Consider the following 17639-nt stretch of genomic DNA (forward strand, 5'->3'; position numbering starts at 1 on the left):
AATTAAAACGATTCTGTATAGTTGACTGGCCTCAATATCAACTAGAGGGCCAGGAGTGGTGGCCACCAGGAGGGTCAATTAATTACAACACGATCCTTCAGTTACTGCTGTTCTGTCAGAGAACAAGGAAATGGAATGAACATATGTATGCGCATTTGTTTCTGACTTTATGTATTCGACCAGATATTTTACAGCACTGTAATCTGACTCCGACTGGTTCGGTAGTAGCTAATGTTAGTCCCCAGACCCCACCCGCACTGTAATGGCAAAGCCGGTGTCCCCTTTGGCCCCCACACCCCCACGTTATAAGGGTAGGATGCCTCAGGTTACAGAGATTGCCCCCTCGGTGGGACTCTATCCTTTGCTTACCGAGACTGTTGTGGCTTGCCCAGGGGCAGAGGGACGTCAGGCTACCACTATGCAAGTTTACACCCATGTGCCATTCAATCCAATAGTCTTAGCAGCTTTTAAAACACAGGCTGGGGAATTCTCAACGAACCCAAGCAGGTTTATATCAGTCTTTGAGGGGTGCCTCAGTAGTCACAAGCCGGATTGAGACGACTGTAATATCGTCCTAATAACTCTGTTGTCTGAGGTAAAGGAATCAGGTTACAGCTAAGGCAAGGAGAGCGTCAGCGTTCAAGCGAAAAAAAAAAAAAGGAAAGGAAGCTATCTGTCAAGTTCCTACCCCAAGCAATCGTAAGCAGCTCAGGGCATTTCTGGGTATGGCAGGCTTTTGCAGAATATGGATCCCAGAGTTTGGACTGTGGGCTAAACCCCTGTACGACTGTGTAAAAGGAGCAGATCATGACCCCTTTTATTGGACCCCAGAGGCTGACAGGGCATTTAAAATCCTTAAAAGAAAATTGATGGAAGCCCCAGCACTGGGCCTGCTGGATCTCTCTAAGCCGTTTCAGTTGTATGTACATGAACGAAGGGGGGTGGCCCTAGGAGTGCTCACACAGCTGTAAGGAGCATGGAGACGTCCCATGGCTTATTTTTCTAAGCAACTGGATCAGGTTGCAAAGGGTTGGTCGGCATGCTTACAGGCGGTCGCAGCTACTGCCCTAGTGCTTGAGGAAGCTGAGAAGCTAACAGTGGGAGGGGTTATGCAAATCTATACTCCCCATATGGTCCAAGCCTTATTGGAAGCAAAGGGAGGGCTTTGGCTCACCCAGGCTCGGATTGCTCGGTACCAGGCTAAGCTGTTAGAGAACTCTGAAGTCACCTGACAGCCTTGCCCCTCCCTTAACCCAGCCACCCTCTTGCCAGAAACAGAGGAACAGAAACATGACTGTTTAGAGATCATAGATGTCCAGTACTCCAGCCGTCCAGATTTAAAGGATGTACCCCTCCCAAATGCAGATTATGAGTGGTACACTGATGGTAGCAGTACTGTAATAGATGGGCAAAGGAGGGCGGGTTATGCTGTTGTGACCCTCCATGACACTGTGGAAGCTGAAGGTTTGCCTGCTGGGACCTCTGCCCAGCTTGCCGAACTAATAGCCCTGACCCGTGCACTTGAACTGTCAAAAGGAAAGCGGGTCAACCTTTTTACTGATTCAAAGTATGCTTTTGGTGTGCTACATGCTCATGCTGGCCTATGGAAGCAAAGGGGAATGCTGACAGCCCAAGGCTCCCCAGTCAAGTATGGGACCCAAATCCTCCGGCTCCTAGAAGCTGTACAACTTCCCTCAGAAGTGGCGGGTGGTACACTGTAAAGCCCATCAAAGGGAGGATCAAGATGTGGCCAGAGGTAACGCCCAGGCAGATAGAGAGGCTAAGCATGCTGCGACCCTGCCATCCCCTCAGACTGAGAACACCCATATGCTGCCCTTATCCCATCAGTAGGGGAGCTTCCAACCCCTCAGTACTCTGGGGAGGAGAGACAGCTAACTGACAAACTCGGTCTCCGGGAAAAGGAGGGATGGCTCCATTCCCCAGAAGGGAAGGTCCTCTTACCAAAGGGCCTGATCCGGCCAGTGCTGCAGAAACTACATCAAACCACTCATGCTGGCAGGGAAGCACTTATCCAGCTAATGGGAAAATACTTTATCACTTCCGGACTCCGACCCCTGGCTGCCCAGGTACAAGCGGACTGCTTAGTCTGCCAAAAGAATAACCCCCGACCGGGACATCCTGTGCCACCAGCTGCCCTAGAACCCACTCCGGGCCCCGGACAAGTGTGGCAAATAGACTTTACTGAGTTTCCCTGGACCCAAGGGTTCAAATATCTCCTTGTCATAGTGGATCGGTTCAGCGGATGGCCAGAAGCCTTCCCATGCCGTAACTGCACTGCCAGAACAGTGGCCCTCAAGTTTGTTAAGATCATTCCTCGCTTTGGACTCCCCCTGCGGATGGAATCTGACAACGGGACGCATTTCACGTCAAAAATCATTCAAAGCATCTCACATGCCTTACAGATCCCCTGGAAACTCCATACACCCTGGAGACCGCAAGCCAGTGGTGTAGTGGAGCGTACCAATCAGACCCTTAAACGGCATCTCTCAAAAGTGTGCCAAGAAGCCTCACTGTGATGGCCTGATGCTTTGCCCCTCGTCCTACTCCGTATCCGCGTTCTCCCTAAGGGTAGATTAGGGCTTAGTCCCTTTGAAATTATGTTTGGAAGGGCATGGCCTATGAATGGCACCCCGGTTCTGTCAGTGGAATGGGAGTTGGGTAATGTTTTTTTGTCACAGTATATGTGTCCCCTGTCTGCTGTTCTTTTGTCTCTTCACAGGTATACCAAGGATTCCCAGCCTCTCCCCTTGGACTCTCCCGTCCACTCCTTACAGTCCAGTGACTCTGTGCTTGTTCGTACCTGGAAAGACGAGCCTCTCCAGGAAAAGTGGAAAGGATCCTATACTGTCCTGCTGATCTCCCATACAACGGCAAAGATCGAGGGACACAAGAACTGGATCCATCACTCTCGTCTGAAGGCAGTACCCGCCCCCTCGTCAGCAGAACAGTGGGCCGTCCAACCTGCTGACTCCTCATCTAGTGACGATCTCGGGCTAAAGCTACTGTTTAAAAGACACAAATAGCAGGCACCTTAACTCCAAAATGGGCCACCCAGGTACTGGAGACCCTGGGTTAAAAAGACTCTGGTGATAATTAATTGGGTAACATTGTTATTCTCTGTATTGGTATTTCCAAACTGTGCATATCGGGAGCATAACTCCTTTGTTTCGCTTGCGCACCACGTTGCTATTTTAACAAACCAGACTGATTGCTAGGTATGTGCTCCAACTCCACTGTCCCCCAAAATGGGAATGCCCCTTGACATGCTGCCCTTGACCCTAGCAGAATTAGCCTCCACCAAAGAGCAGGAAAGAACGGACTCGCCGTTCTGGAATAAGACCTCTTTACAGCAAGCCACCTATCAGGACCAGGAATATTCAGTTGCAATACTCACTGAGGGAACGTTATGTTTTACCCGAAACCAATCTGATCACTATGGGCTTCCTGTGGGAAAGAGCTCCTGTGTTATTACACAGTGGGCTGATGGGCATTGGATAAAGACCGAAAGGGGAGGCCAACAGTGTGGGTGTAATGGTTCCTCCCCTTTTAGGGAAACTCTTACAAATACTCTTACCACAAAAGAGGGGTTTGGAAATATAACTTGCCATCCAGTTAATATCTCCAATTTAGCAAGCCAATGGTGGGTTTGTAGTGGTCCCTATGGCGAGTGTAATTTGAAAGGCACAATTAGAAACGCCCCCACTTGTACCCAATCAGGAGGATGGGATGCCCCCTTAGGGGCATATGAACTGTTTGGAAAAGCAGCCAAAGCAGCCTTAAGTATCCCAGGAATCCCCTTAAGAAACAGTCCTTACTGGGCCCTACAAGGTCACTATTTTGTATGTGGCCGAAAGGCTTACAAGGTGCTGCCAGCCAACTGGACAGGTAGCTGTTATATAGCTCATGGAGTTCCTCATCTTTCCATAACTGCCACACTGCCCAAAGGAAAGATTAGAAATGCCCGAGACTCTTCTGTTGAGTCACGAGAAAAGACCCTGTGGCGACTGACTACAGCATTGGAGGGCAATATGAAGAATTCCCTCACAACCGAGAAGCTTGTAGGGTGCTCTGTACTGGGAATAGCGCCACTGTTTTCCGGGCCAGCCATGGCATGCATAGACCGCTATACTGTAAGGCTGCAAATGGTACTTGAGAAAGTTGCCTTAGAGTTAGAGGACTCGGTTAGTGATTTAGGATCAGCAGTAAAAACATTAAATAAAGAGGTACAGCAGCTCAGGACGTTTTCCCTCCAAAACAGGTTGGCTTTGGACTATCTCTTGGCATCCCAAGGAGGGGTTTGTGCCCTCGTCGGGCCCCGATGTTGTGTATATGTAAATGATAGCAGTTATGAAATCTGTGAAAAGGTGGTACAGGCTGAGGCCCATGCCCGAGCCGGAGCAGAGGTTGCCTATACTGCCCCAGAGAGCAATTGGTTGCAAACCTTGTTTTCAGGCTGGGGTTTGTCGTTTTGGCTTGGTGGTTTATTTAGCCTGCTATTGAAACTTCTCTTTCCTGTATTGCTTGTATTACTGGTATTATGCTGTGCAGTATCATGTGTTAGGGCCCTTTTGCAGAAGTTAATAAGTCATTCTCTTCAGGGCTATCACAAAGTGCTTATGCAAAGTCCTATTGTAAAGAAATAAGTAGCCCAAGTGAGAAAACTCAGAGCCAAGGATGTTGAGTGTTCTCAAAGGAGGGAGTTGTTGGGGACACTGGGGCATGGCCACTGGGTAACTCGAGGGGATGGAAGACCACGAGTGTCGAGGAAGCCCCCTCGCACTAGGCCCAAGTGTTCTTGGCCTCCCCTCCCGCCTGGAGGCACTCGCAGCAGCTCTGCGTACTGGGCCCAAGTGTCCTTGGCCCCCCCGCCTGGAGGCACACACAGCAGTTATGCTGAGAATCTGCAACAATATGCTGCAAAGTCAGACTGCCTGAAACTAAGCAAGGCCAAACAGGGCAGATATGGAAGAACAATGCTGAATAACGCAGCTTTATGTATGGTTTAAGAAATGATACAGAGAACAAGGGCACTAGCTGGAAACTGGATTGGCTGGCTATATGGATACTTAGGGCAGCTTGCTATTGCATAAGTATGCTGGGAAAAAGGATGTATAAAAGCCTGTGTAACTTCCTGCTCTGTGTGCAGGATTTGAGATTTTATTCTCCCTGTACCTTTTTGCAGCTGCAAATAAACTTTTCTGCTTCTCTACCCCGTTGTGATTATTGGGTGTAGCACACCGGGTAGCGAACCAACTCCAGCTGTTGGTTAGCCTCTCGGCACTGGGTGCCGGCAACACTTCTAATTAGGGCTGTCAATTAATCGCAATTAACTCACGTGATTAACTCACAAAAATTAATCGCGATTCATCGCCATTTCAATTGCATGTTCATTGTTTCTGTTAAACAATAGAATACCAATTGAAATTTTTGGATGTTTTTCTATATTTTCAAATATATCGATTTCAATTACAACACAGAATACAAAATGCACAGTGCTTACTGTTAGGATATAGATATTCAGGCCTGTCTGTAAAGGCCTACACTCTAAGAATTTAGGTGTATTCTTATCACTTGGCTAGTTAGAGGTATAAAAGAAAGAATAAAAATCACTGTCTTCCGGTGTAAGGTCCTTCTCTTACTGTGACAGTCTGAGGCCCTGTTCTTAGGCTAAGGCCTTTAGCTAAACAGCAGAGGCAGCCATAAGCTGGGAAGCGACCGGTCACATCCTCACATTCCAAACTAGTCACATTGAAATAAGGTGCTATTGGGCTGTTAGGAATACAATCCTGTCCTGATAGTGCCTATTGCCTCCAGAGAAAAGGAAGTGTCTAGAGGATGTAAAAGGAAACTTAGTTTGATAGCATCCTGTCTGGCAAGAACTCACTTATCAATAGCTGGGATGTGAAATCCTCATTTCTGTGTTTGTTCTATCATTGTAGTCCCCATTTCCCCATTGTTTGTCTGTATAATCTCTGTCTGGTTCTGTGATTGTTTCTGTCTGCTGTATAATTAATTTTGCTGGGTGTAAACTAATTAAGGTGGTGGGATATAATTGGTTAAATAATCATGTTACAATATGTTAGGATTGGTTAGTTAAATTTCAGGAAAATGATTGGTTAAGGTATAGCAAAGCAGAACTCAAGTTTTACTATATAGTCTGCAGTCAATCAGGAAGTGTGTGTGTGTGGGGGGGGAAATGGGAACAGGGAATGGGGGTGGGGAAATTGGAATCGTGTTTAGCTAAAGGGGGAACTGGGAACAGGGACACAGGTAAGCCTCTGTAGTGTCAGAGCTGGGAAGGGAACACTAAGGAAGGAAACTGGAATCATGCTTGCTGGAAGTTCACCCCAGTAAACATCAAATTGTTTGCACCTTTGGATTTTGGGTATTGTTGCTCTCTGTTCATGCGAGAAGGACCAGGGAAGTAAGTGGGTGAAGGAATAAGCCCCCTAACACTCACTTTATATTATTTTTATTACAAAGATTTGCACTGTAAAAATGATAAACGAAAGAAATTGTATTTTTCAATTTACCTCATACAAATACTGTAGTGCGATCTCTATCATGAAAGTGCAGGTTACCTATGTACATTTTTTTGTTACATAACTGCACTCAAAAACAAAACAATGTAAAACTTTAGACCGTACAAGTCCACTCAGTCCATTTCTTGTTCAGCCAATTGTTCAAACAAGTTTGTTGACATAATGTTGTCCGCTTCTTATTTACATTGCCACCTGAAAGTGAGAACAGGCATCGGCATGGCACTTTTGTAGCTGGCACTGAAAGGGATTTACGTGCCAGCTATGCTAAACATTTGTATGCCCCTTCACGCTTCAGCCACCATTCCAGAGAACATGCTTCTATGCTGATGGCACCCATTAAAAAAAAAATACATTAATTACATTTGTGACTGAACTCCCTGGGGGAGAATTATATGTCTCCTGCTCTGTTTTACCCACATTCTGCCATATATTTCATGTTATAGCAATCTCAGCTGATGACTCAGACATGTTATTCATTTTAAGAACACTTTCTCTGTAGATTTGACAAAACACAAATGTGAGATTTTTAAAGATAGATACAGTATTTGACCCACGGTTTAAGAATCTGAAGTGTGTTCCAAAATCGAAGAGGGATGAGGTGTGGAACATGCTTTCAGAAGTCTTAAAAGAGCAACACTCCGATGCAGAAACTACAGAATCCAAACCACCTAGGGTCCCCCCCATCAGATTCCCCCACTTCAGCCCCACGACCCCTTTTGCTCCTTTCTGCTCCCCCCTCCTCACTGTGGCCCCAAGACAGGAGAATCTCTGTCCCCGTGCCACGGCACCCAGGGGAGTGAGAGCTCCTCCAGTCCAACGGCCGCATCAGGGGTCCGAGTGCTGGAGCTTCCCCCACCACCCCTCGCGCTTTTGCGAGAGACCAGGGTCAGGGCACTGGGGCATCTCCTGCCCTGTGTGCCCAGTGCTTCTGCCAGAGAGTGGGGTCGGGCGCGGGGGCTTCCCCCACTGCCTGCGGCTTCTTCCGGGGACATGTAGGTGCTGAGGCTACCCCTGCCTAGGAGCTTGTGATGGGGAAGGGGTCGGGGGCCGCTGGAGGGGGCTTCCTCCATCCTGCGGCTCCTGCCAGGGACAGGTCAGAGGGTGCCAGGGAAGGGTTCCCCCACCCTGCCCGCCCTGCGCTGCTGCTGCAGATTGGAGTTGGGATGCGGGGGCTTCCCGCGACCCACCCCACCCAGCAGCCAGGGCTCCAGCTGTGGATTTTTTCCAGAGCCCCCCAGTTGGCTGGAGCCCAGGGTACGGGCCCTGTCGGCCCAGTGGCTAATCCGTTTCAGACTGGCCTCTCATTTCATGTTAGACACAGGGCTTGCCTACACAGTGAACTACTGCACAACCATCCGCAATGATACAGTGCTTTTATGGCACTTTCATTGTGTGTTGTAGCACCCAGGTTTACTGCAGTGTAATTCGCCATGTAGACAAACCCACAATAATAACCCAGGATCATGATTCTGCTCTCCTCTACCATGGCTTTACACCAGCATACATCTTATCATAGCAAGCGTTCAAATTCTGGCTGATCTCACATATGAACTAAATTTGGTGGTCTCATGCTAGTTCCCTTTTCCTACTTCACAAAACCATGAGACAATTCATCATGATTGGCTGTCTCTGTTCAGGAGGCCCAAGACAGAAATGCCTAGGGTATTGCAGATCAAGAGTGAGGAGAATAGGCAGGATTATTTGGAGAAAGTTTATATGGTAGCCAGCAGCGATACGTCTGGGCCAAACCAGTGTTGGTAATGCCTCACTTACACAAGCACGAAAGTCACTCACAATTTTTTGTTAAAGAATAAAGTACCAAAAACACCCACATAAAGTTTCATGGTAGCTGTTCCTTATACCAGAACTTTCATAAGGGCAATACTGTAGATGGTTACCCACTAAAACACATCACAATCCATTGTGCTTCTCCTTTCCAATGAACAATGACATTTTTTAAATTCACAAATCTATAAAAATAACAGCTCTGACTCTAACAACCACCCTAACGTTTCCTGTCTCTATTGACATTCTCTACTGACATTCTGCTTTGCCCTCAGTCACTTATTACTGAGAGCATTTGAAGCATCCAGAACAATTTACACAAAATGCCAACTCAAACACCAATCTAGACACTGATATTTTCAGAAAGGCTGTCATTTATTTTTAATAATGGCGCACTTCCAGCAATATATCACCTGCTTAATTATATCTCTTCCTGCAGGTTTTTGCTGGTTCACATCTGTCACATACCATTAGATTTTCAATAGACGTGCTGTTCATCAAAAATCCAGTACAGCCATTCACTTGTTATCAGAACTTGTTCACAGCAGCATGATAAAAATCCTTGAGGGAAGAGTGATTGACAGGGAAGGACACTTGCTCCCATCTTAAAGGTGAGATTAGATTGCAGAGAATAGACTCACTTCTATCTTACAAGCCATTTCAAGAAAATAAAGCACTTGTGTTTTCAGAAAGATGGTATTTACCCTAACATTTGTTACAAATACATGTGGGTTCATCATTACCTGCATGCCACAGCAGGTATCATATTTTGAAGAAGTTTCTTTCAAAAGAAGAAAAAGTTCTATCAAAATAGCAAGTCTCACACTATTGTCTATCAAAACTGTTATTGAAACCACTGCTCTCATGCTTATTCCCACATTTTTTCCTTTGCTGTCTGTTTAGAGAGGTGAATACAATGGCTATAAGATGTGCAGCAAATTTTAATTTTAGTAGAAAGCATCTCTTTCATGCTGCAAAAACATAATATATATGAAGCATAATATAATAAAGTCTGCTCTATCAATCCCCCTGATCTATCTCCATTACACTCAAGTATCAGTATTAAAAATACCATGGGAATAGCCTTGTAGAAATACCATTGGTAAACAGAATAGATACGGAAGATTCTTTCCTACTTCAACATTAATAAATATTAAATACATTATTATATCACTACAGTAGGGAAAGCATTTGGGATAAACAGGGGCATGGATGAAAGGTTTCCTCCTTGTACCTCTTTCAGGGGAGTTACAGCACAGGAATAGCTCTGTGTTGTATTTTAAAAGTACAGTGGTGTGCAGTAGCCTTTCCTAATTAGAGAAGCTAAAGAATGCATAATTAAACAAGGCACTGTAAGTATCTGACTGCTCCATTACAGACAAATTGTTTGGCCTGACATGGTGTGTGTTGCAGGAAAATGATAAACTCTGAGATTTCTATTCCAGGCTAATGGTAAGTATCTGTGTGTGCATGTTACATTAAGCACCTTAATGTGAGCATTTGCAAAACTGTGAAACTAATTGCATTAACAATAATCTCATTACCAGCCTTTCTTAGAAATCCGTGTGCAGTTTTGCGGCAGCAGGAACATTTTAGGAACTGAAGCCTGGATTCTCTACATGTCCTTCCTTTTTTTTCAGCCTTCACCCTGGGGATCTTACAAGTGGACCAGTCCAGGAGGGTGTTAATTCCCCAGCCTCCTCATGCTGAAGATGGATTGGCAGCATACTGTGTCTGATATGAGAAGCACTACATTTAAGACCTTAGTACCCGGCACTACAATCATGAAACCCAGCCTAGGGGGTTGCTAAATGAGAGCCTCAGTCTCTGCACCACTGTGCTACCTCAGTTCTGGGTACTGCAGCTAACATCCCACCACCGGAGACTACCGCTGCAACTCAGCAGGGTCAGGTGACCAGCAGCAGACTGCTGATTTGATATCATCGGGCATAAAGCTTTATGTTCCTGTCTGAGCACCTAGTTGCTAAGGGTTGTTGCTTATAGGTGACAGCTAGGGAGGGCATGCGGGCTCACGTACACCTCCAGATATCTGCTTGGCCTGCTGGGAGAGGGAGAGTCCTTCGCCTGCTGCGCCTGCCCGCCAGCATGCTTGGCCCCTGTCCCTGGCAGGGAGTGGACGGGGTGGGACCAGCCCCGTCTCATGCCAGCCGCTCCAGCTCGCTGCTCCGTGCAGTGCTGCAGCTGCCTGCGAGAACCTGGCTGGGAAGGAGGCAGCAGCCCACCCCCTCCACTCAGGCCTGGCTGCCAGGGACAGAGGCCGAGCGAGCCAGCGCTCCCTCTCACCCCCAGGACGTTTCCGGCTTGCTTGGCCCCTGTCCCTGGCAGCCAGGCCTGGGTGGAGAGCAGAAGGGGTGGGCCACTGCTGCCACCCTGGCTGGGCTCTCTCTCAAGGAGCTGCTGCGCTGCACAGAGACAGTGACCCAGAGCAGCCACCTTCAGCCGAGGTGAGATGTGTCTCACTCCCACTCCCCTCCTGGGCCCGGCTGCCAGGGAGAGGGACCGAATATGCCAGTGGAGTGGTGCAGTGAGAGAAGGACAAAGCAGGGCCAGTGCAACCACTAGGCAAACTAGGCGGGTGCCAAGGGCACCAAAATTTGGGGGCACCAAAAAGCGGTGCCCTGCCCCCTGGGCTGGTCCCGGCCTCTCTGCCCCTGTCCGGGGTGCCAAGTGGCCCCTGCTGCACCGGGGCTTCCCAGGCGGCCAGCCCCACTACCCGGCTCAGCAAGAAAAAGCTGGCTTCCAAAGGCACCAAAAAACCGAAGCCTTGTGCTTGAGGCGGGGGCAAGCCCCAGCCATAAAAAAGCCAACGCGGGGCTCCTGCAGCAAATGCATCGTGGGCCCCGGCCCCTGTGCGCCCCCCGGCTCTTCCCTTGCCTCACTCGGGCTCTGCGGCTCCTGGGCGTGTAAGCCGCCGCCGCTGCCCCTTCCAAAGCAGGCTCGGGGCCTCGCGCCGTGGCTGGGAAATGCTCGGTCTCTAAGGGCAGCCCGCTTCCGCCGCACCTGGCCGCTCGCCTTGGGCAAAAAACAAAAGCTAATGCTGGCAGTAAAGGCAAAAAACGTCGGCGTGGTGCAAAAGCTGCTGCAGCGGCCCAAGCCGGGCAAAGCCAGTAAGTAAACTCTGGGTGAGGAGCCACCGGGGTTGGGTGGGGTGGAAAGGGCTCGCAGGGGGGCTGTGCACCCTCCAGGAAAACTCAGGGGGCGGGAAGGTGGAAACCTGGTCTGGGAAGCAGCCCTGGGCATGGCTGACCCCTGGAGTCTATAAAGGCTCGTTAAAATTTGCCCCACAATAAAACAATGTGCGGGGGGCGCAAGGTAAAAGTTTAGTCTAGGTCGTAAAATATCCTTGCACCGGCCCGGGGACAGAGCCCCGCCCCTGCAGGTAACTCTGGTGGGATTGGGAGAGCGTGGCAGCCCCAGGCTGGGCACAGGGTGGAGGCTCGCTAGGGAAGGCACTGGGAACAGGTTCCCTGGTCTCTGCTCAGCTGGAGGTAGGGGCATTGCCTGCACCTCCCCTTCTGAGGTGTCTGTGAGCTCTGAGGAGGCACTAATGCTGTGAGTCTCCCCAAGCTGGGACTAGCCCCAGCCTAGCCCAGAAGCACATGCTCCTTGGTCCTGTGGCCCCAGCCCCTGAGGGAGCCGGCAAGATTATCTCAAACCCAGATTTTTTTTCTTAATTTGATTCGGTGCGGCGGGGGGGGAGAGATTTCATTGTCTATATTAAACTCAGGGGGCGGGAAGGGGGAAACCTGGTCTGGGAAGCAGCTCTGGGAAGGGCTGACCCCTGGAGTCTATAAAGGCTCATTAAAATTTGCCCCACAATAAAACAATGTGCGGGGGGCGCAAGGTAAAAGTTTTGTCTAGGGCGTAAAATATCTTTGCACCGGCCCTGCCTACATCGTTCCTTATCCAGCACTTAACATGATGGGAAATCATTTCCATCTTGAATTCATGTTTGAGCTGTGGGAGCTCTACTGGGTGTTAAACAACTTGATGAAATCATGTTATTTGCATCCGCTGACAGTGTCAACTGTTACACCCTTTCAGGAACTTTCACATTGTTTTGTAGGTAAGATTGCTCTGATTCAGACTTAGCTGTCTGCATCTGTCGTTGCAAAGTTGTGTCTGAGGCAGGGCCGGCTCCAGGCACCAGCATTCCAAGCAGGTGCTTGGGGCGGCACTGTGAAAGGGGCGGCAGTCCGTGTGCCATCAGGGCGGTGTCTCGTCTTTCCGTGGCAGCGGCAATTCGGCGGCAGCTTCTTTCCTCAGGCTGCCGCGGTGGCAATTCAGCGGCAGCTTTACTCTGCAGGCTGCCACGGCGGCAATTCGGCAGCAGCTTCTGTCTGCCTGGGGCAGTAAAAACGGTAGAGCCGGCCCTCGTCTGAGGCTAGGGGTGGAGCACTGGAACATCTTCTCTGCTTCATCTTCAGCTAGTAGCACTGACAGAATGAGATGTTCATGCTGCCGCATGAGTTAAATCCCTGCTGTTCATGGCAGTTGATGGCTAGCAGAGAGAATACAATACTTCCCTACAGAAGGGCATAATGCCAGCTTTTCTTAAAGAAGTGATTTTTCAGATCCATGCTCAAGAAACCATCTCTTGACAATGTCAGTCTCTTCATTCCCTCCCAATTAATTCCCTGTCTCAGATATTCCTTATGAAGAATGACGATTGCAACACTGACACCCCTCGTACAACCCCAAAATAGTCTTAGCTGCTGAGCTAAAATCCAACAATGGATTGATTTTTTTTTTTTGTTTTCCCCAAGGAAGACTTGTTTCCAGCAAGGTCCTCATTCTTAATTAATATTTTCTTTTATTCTATATGACTTTATTGATGGCAAATGAAAGAACAAGAAGTTTCCCAGACTGAGTAACCGATGTCACTTTAGAATTCCAAGTATTTCATCTGTTTAAATTTTTCTTTCTGACAAGAGGCACTTTGATGAGAGCCTCTGACAATTTATTTTAAAATATAGTAATTCAGTTGTGACCCTAAGAATGCCTCAATGTCAGCTGGCAAAAGGCCTGTTCAGTAACAGCAACTTCTACCAGACCTGACAAATTCACTATACGTAACACATTGCTGTGATAGTATTTATGTATAAAGAATTTCATGTGAGATCTTAAATGAAAGCCAGGATTATGATGGTCATTTACACTGTTGTGAAATGTATGTACTGATTATATTTTAAAAGTTATGTCTATATGCTGTCCTTATAGTTTGTATCAAGGTGTTATTCCCCAGCAGAGGTGAAAATCTGGTTTTGACAGACAAAGGATTGTATATTCATACATCTGCCTAGGTTCATATGTAGATTAAATATTTTAAGCCAGACACAACTGGAGCTACATTTTCATTTCAAGTCAACATGTGGATATGAAGACATCTTGGAAGAGCACACCAGGAAGGGAAACACAGGACGTCATGCTGTCACTGGGGTCAAAGCAATGAGTTTGGGGAAATATAAAGAGGAACAAAAGTCCATTTTGATATCCATTTACTGAGGAAACACCCTTGAAGGGCATAGGGTATTCACGAAAACTTGGATCCTGGTCTGACTGGAAACCAGCATCTCTGGCAAAGACTGAATCCTTGAGAGAAAATCTGCTTTATTAAATAGGAAAGGTAGCCATTAATAAGTGTGGACCTAGGATTGTGGTTTAGGTTTTGTTTTGTGTGTAACCATTCTGTTTCCAATATGTTTACTCAATACTTATCTGAATCTTTGAATCTCTGTTCTTTGTTAATAAACTTATCTTTGTTTTTATTATAAATGCATCTCAATGCTATGGTATTGAGCCAAGTATGAATCCTCAGTTGAACCAAATAAGCTGATGTGTATACTGTTCCCTTTGGGGACAGTGAAGCTGGTTATTTCTGTGTGTCCAGTGACGGGGGCTGGACCCTGCAAGGGACACTGCCAGAGGGACTTTGGGATGGGGTATACCTTGTGCTCCCTTCCAGGCAAAGGAAGGGCTGGCAGAGTTCTGCGGAGAATGCTTGAGCCGCAGTGAGGCTGATTGTCGTAGGATGCTGCCTCACAGCAACCACAAGAAAGTCCCCTTCATGCTGGTAGGCAGGGGGTAACAAGGTGACTCACAGTACTAGGTACTCCAAGAAAGCATCACGTCAGTATAGCAAAATAAACAGCCCCCCTGCAGCACATGATCATACTAAATAACTGTGCAGCAAGACAAAGCAAAATAAACAGCCACTTCCCTACACGTTCCCACTTCTCTACACGTTAATCGTGAACAACATGTGCATCTTCAGCAGCCCTCTTAAAAAGATGTGCCTTGGAGCATGCCCTGAACATCAGCAGATCCGGGCTATTTTGCACCAAGGGGCAGCTGTGTATTTCAAAGGAAAGGAGCCCTCATTGAGAATATCCTCTTTGTTCCCTGGCTTTTTATGAGGGCGCTCTGGCTCAAGTGCCTCTGCAGATCTTAATTGTGGCAAAATATCCCAGGGAAAGAGACAGTCTCTCAGGTGGAAAGGTGTTGAGCCATTTGGGGCTTTAAATTTCAGAACCAACACCTTTAAACTATCCACAAACTACTGGCAGCCAGTACAGAACATTGAGCACTGCTTAAATATGCTTGTGGCAAGAATCGTCTCTTAGCAAGAAGACTGACATATTCTTCACTAGCTTTAAGGGGTAGTCCTAAATACAAAAGTCTGGTTTTGAGGTGACAATGGCCTGAATTATACTGGTGAGGTTCACAACAGAAAGAAAGCTACAACCTTCTACCTTGAAATGAAATGAAAACAAGCCAGCTTGGCTACTGTTGAAAGACAGTCATACAATAATATTTGAGAATCTAGCTAGACTCCTTAGTTGCAGAAACATAAGTAATTTATCAGCAAAGACATGACTACAGTCAGTGGCGGGGGAATAGTGGGGGCAATATAGGCAGTTTGCCCCAGGCCCCCTGTTTGAGAGTTCCCCTAAACTAAGTGACAGTATGATGCGGCATATGGGGTGACAGCGGCACTCGGGTTTTGGGTAGTTGGATATTTGCTCTTCATCCATCGTTAGGATGAGACCAGTTACCAGCTCCACTCATAATGTTAATGTTTCTGTTTTGCATTCTCTTTCCAGAAATGTGTATTAAATGCTAGAAAGGAGAAAAGGAGTACTTGTGGCACCTTAGAGACTAACCAGTTTATTTGAGCATGAGCTTTCGTGAGCTACAGCTCACTTCATCGAAAGCTCATGCTCAAATAAACTGGTTAGTCTCTAAGGTGCCACAAGTACTCCTTTTCTTTTTGCGAATACAGACTAACACGGCTGTTACTCTGAAAAATGCTAGAAAGGATTTCTCAGGTGTAGATGTGACGCTCCCCCGGAGTACCTAGGGTTGTGAGTCATCTCACCACTATCTGCCCTTAGCATGAAGGAGTATTATCTGTGCTTGCTGTGGGTCAGCTCCCTGAAACCAACAGTCTCTGGCAAAACAAGCACTGTCTCCCAGGCCTCTGCAGGCCTCACGCATTCTATGTAGGTAGCGAGAGGCACACATCAACCCCTGAATACTCTGAGCCTTCCGTGCAAATCCAGCCCCCTATCTACTGAACACTCCCAGAATTACCAGGTCTGCTATTCCCAAGGGAACAGCACACACCAGATTGCAAGATTCAATTTAGGACTAGCACTTTGCTTAACTCTACAGCACTCAGATATATTTATGGTGAAAACAAGAACATATTTATGATCAGAGATTCAAGGAACCGTGAGAAAGAATATTGGAAACAAATGGCTACATGTAAAACAAAATAAGAACACACATTCTAGAGACTAAACTAATGTTAACCTCATGTCTAAAGAAGTTTTCTGTCACCTAAAGTTCTCTTCAGCATTTTCAGCCAAGACAGAATGAGACCCCCACCTTCATGAATGCAAAAGCCCTTGTTTTCTCCCTTGGCGAAGGGCGCCTGGGTGTCTTCCTTGCCTTCTAGAAATAACCCCAAAGCACCCATTGTCTTTACTCATAAACAGGATAACCCCCCATGGCTTGCTTCTTCCTGTGTGTTCTTTTCATGTTGATTTCACATCTCTTCATTAACATTTGACTTCATATGTAAATAAACATCCATTGTGTTAGCTTACAATGCTTAATTTACATCCTGACAGAGAGAAAAACATTTTTTGTCTAAGAGAAAACCTGTTTTTTACCTTTGCTGGTGCCTAATACCTTGATACAGACGCTAAGGACATGTTTTCCATACATATACATAGCTCCTTACATAGTGTCTGTACATACATTTCACACTGGTATGGATGATTAGTGTGACACCAGCTTTTAATTTAAGACCTTGCATGATATTCTTTGTTGAACCGGAATGTATACATCAGAATCAGGATATTCCTGTAACCGCCTTGCCAATTGGCATTAAGAGGTTTTGGTGGTCACAGCACAGGTGCTGGAATCAGGGGTGCTGGGAGTACAGCAGCAGCCTGTGGCGTGAAGCGGTTTCCATCATATACAGGGTTTACAGTTTGGTTCAATGGCTCTGAGCACCCCTACCATACACATTGTTCCAGCACCCTTTGGGTCACAGTAGACACTATGATACAAGCAGGTCAGCATTCCTGTACATGCGTCCCTGACCACTAAGTAAACACTTTTAACATTATTGTACTTATCTTACATAAACTTCACAGAGCACAATATTCACCTCAGTTACTGCAGCCTAAGTAAAAATGTGACTCTTTCTAAGCTTTATCCTAAAGATTTTCCTGATAGCTTTTTTTTTTTACAGTTTTATCTCCTGGCAGGATCTAGTAAATTCAGTTCAAAGCTGAAGTGTTCTCTTTTGAGTCTAAGAGGTCAGCTCAGTTGCTCAGTGTTCTTGTTCCTGAGAACGAGATCCTAACTTCAGTATCACTGTTAAATACAATTAAAAGTGCTTACCTCACATTCATTATGAAGAAGAATGCAGATATTTATCAGGATAATCACAGAGTTTATTGGGAATTCAGCACTGTACAAACAGCTACTACTGAAGAACTGAGACCAAATGTTTATGGTTCCTGAAACGTCACGAACAACCACTAAACCACAAACGGATGTCTGACAAACTCACTCTGTGCCTGATCCAGCGATCTGATGTAAAATTTCTAAGTGTCTTATTATATTTTAACATACATTAAATATTTCCAATTATTATAAAAGACAACTGTTTGAAAACAGTTGCACCTGCATAAAAAGGAATTCAAAGTAATTGAAAGGGGAAAAAATTGTGTATGAAAGTATGCATGTGAGAGA

General features: G+C 46.7%; 1 protein-coding gene across 1 annotated transcript in view; it reads right to left on the bottom strand.

Annotated features, from left to right (window-relative positions):
* GPR141 (G protein-coupled receptor 141) overlaps positions 1–17369 on the bottom strand; it is a 44839-nt gene extending 27470 nt beyond the window's left edge. Inside the window, exon 1 of the mRNA XM_077809230.1 lies at positions 17286–17369. The gene's annotated coding sequence lies outside the window, so the exon portion shown is untranslated. The remainder of the gene's footprint in view (positions 1–17285) is intronic.
* Positions 17370–17639: the final 270 nt, after the last annotated feature.

The sequence above is a fragment of the Eretmochelys imbricata genome, chromosome 2 (assembly GCF_965152235.1).
Source record: "Eretmochelys imbricata isolate rEreImb1 chromosome 2, rEreImb1.hap1, whole genome shotgun sequence".
Lineage (NCBI taxonomy): Eukaryota > Metazoa > Chordata > Testudines > Cheloniidae > Eretmochelys > Eretmochelys imbricata.